Here is a 2,788-nt window from a genome sequence, read left to right as displayed (position 1 = left end):
CCCGCCCGTCTTTCCTAAACTTCCCGAGACACAGAAAAAAAAATATATATATATATACTTTCCCAAATGTCATTTCACGCGTGTAATTAATTATATTCTTCTTGGTGACACTCTGGCATGAATGCATCTTGTTGCTTATGTTGCATCAACCACTTTCTCCCTATGGGAAAAATGTGTGTTTGTGTAGGAAGTCCTGCACGTCCACCACAGATGACATTAAAAATGTGTTTCCAGTAACGCAAAAAAAGACATCAGCTTACTAAAACCACCTTCAACTATTGATTTTTTTTACCCTTCATGTTCATATTTCGCTGTGTTTGTTGCATTTGGCTTGATTGTAAAATATGTTGGTTGAGAGCGGCTGTGACGTTCATATATGTCTCACCTTAAAACTCATCTGTATACTCTAGCCTTTAAATAGACCTCCTTTTTAGACCAGTTGATCTGCCGCTTCTTTTCTTTCTCCTATATCCCCCCCTCCCTTGTGGAGGGGGTCCGGTCCGATAACCATGGATGAAGTACTGGCTGTCCAGAGTCGAGACCCAGGATGGACCGCTCGCCTGTATCGGTTGGGGACATTTCTACGCTGCTGATCCGCTTGAGATGGTTTCCTGTGGACGGGACTCTCGCTGCTGTCTTGGAGCCACTATGGATTGAACTTTCACAGTATCATGTTAGACCCGCTCGACATCCATTGCTTTCGGTCCCCTAGAGGGGGGGGGGGTTGCCCACATCTGAGGTCCTCTCCAAGGTTTCTCATAGTCAGCATTGTCACTGGCGTCCCACTGGATGTGAATTCTCCCTGCCCACTGGGTGTGAGTTTTCCTTGCCCTTTTGTGGGTTCTTCCGAGGATGTTGTAGTCGTAATGATTTGTGCAGTCCTTTGAGACATTTGTGATTTGGGGCTATATAAATAAACATTGATTGATTGATTGATATTGTCAATATTCAGGGTTTTATCGTTCATAGAAAAAAATATATTCCATTGCGTTTTAAGGCAGTCTGTCATATAACATTTTTAGCATTCAATCAGACTTTAGTGTGAGGTTTGGTATTAGTTTTCCTAAAAATAGATATACCGGCCCCCAGACATAATTTTTTCTCTAAATTTGGACCCCCCCAGTCAAAATAATTGCGCAGGCCTGACCTAAAAGGAACAACGTTTTTTTTTATTATTCTAGTTTTAGAACAGTGACCTTGAAAAGATGCATTTCGATCAAAGGTGTTGGTTCATAAAACAAAGTTAACAGAGGAAGAAGACGATTTAAATATTTCTGTAAAAATCATGATGATGAACAGGTAAGGTTGGAGTCAGCTATTTTTTTCCCCCGTTTGTCAGGAAATAGAAATATGGCCTTAATAGTCTTCTGAGTTGAATCGCTGATGTTGTGTTTGTGTGAATATGGGGCAGATCTAAGTTTGTTCCCCTTTCTGCTCCATTTTATTCGTGATTTATTCTCATGCTCAATCTTTTCTTTTTCTTTTGTATCTAATTTTGAGTGATGGTATAAAAATAACAATGGAAATGGAAACACTTGTGCTCACAAAAACATTGCGTTTCTACTCGGGCTGTCAAACGACTCATCAGATTAATCACATTTTAGAATTTGGATTAATCCATATTATCATTCAAATTTGCTTAAGAAAGGACTGCATTACTTGTACAGAATGCTATTTGTTGTTATGATCCGTTGCCCAGATCACATTTTGTTCTGTTAGTTTGAGTACCTCAGTTCTGTTTTCCGCACCCCTTGGGTTTATGTTTCAGTTGCCGTGACTGCAGATTAGTTTCACCTGCCTCTGATTAGTGTTCGAGATGCTCACCTGCTTCCGGGCACTAATCAGAGGGCTACTTATTCCTGTTTTTCGCCACATTCAGTCTGGCTTCCTTCTTTGCACCACGCAACGGTGACAACGTCTTCTATCGGCTTCCATGTAACTTGTTACGTTAGGAATTTTCAGCATGATTTTATTTTCATGCTTGAAATAAGAAATTATTACCTTTTATAAAAAGTAGTTTTATACTTGTGAGTGTTGATGACACAGCTTTGCAACAGTTGATATTCTAGTTTCAAGCATGTTTTACTCAATATAGGTCATCAAATCTAAGCTACAAGCTGTAATATCTTACTGAGATCATTTAGGACCAAAACCCTTAAGACAAGTAAAACACTAACATAAAATCTGCTTAGTGAGAAGTATTGTCTTATCAGACAGAAAATAGGCAATTATCACCATTATTTGAGATATTTTATCTTTCTTAGATTTCATTGCTGATTATCGGTCCTGCTAGACACCGAACTCTATTTAATAATACAACTCTAACATTTGACAACGAAACAATTAAACAAGGCGACACGGTAAAGAATCTGGGTATTATCTTCGACCCAACTCTCTCCTTTGAGTCACACATTAAAAGCGTTACTAAAACGGCCTTCTTTCATCTCCGTAATATCGCTAAAATTCGCTCCATTCTGTCCACTAAAGACGCTGAGATCATTATCCATGCGTTTGTTACGTCTCGCCTCGACTACTGTAACGTATTATTTTCGGGTCTCCCCATGTCTAGCATTAAAAGATTACAGTTGGTACAAAATGCGGCTGCTAGACTTTTGACAAGAACAAGAAAGTTTGATCACATTACGCCTGTACTGGCTCACCTGCACTGGCTTCCTGTGCACTTAAGATGTGACTTTAAGGTTTTACTACTTACGTATAAAATACTACACGGTCTAGCTCCATCCTATCTTGCCGATTGTATTGTACCATATGTCCCGGCAAGAAATCT

Source organism: Nerophis ophidion, linkage group LG14, assembly GCF_033978795.1.
Source record: "Nerophis ophidion isolate RoL-2023_Sa linkage group LG14, RoL_Noph_v1.0, whole genome shotgun sequence".
NCBI classification, from domain to species: Eukaryota; Metazoa; Chordata; class Actinopteri; order Syngnathiformes; family Syngnathidae; genus Nerophis; species Nerophis ophidion.
The sequence above is the reverse complement of the archived record's forward strand: the minus strand, read 5'-3'. Positions refer to the sequence as shown.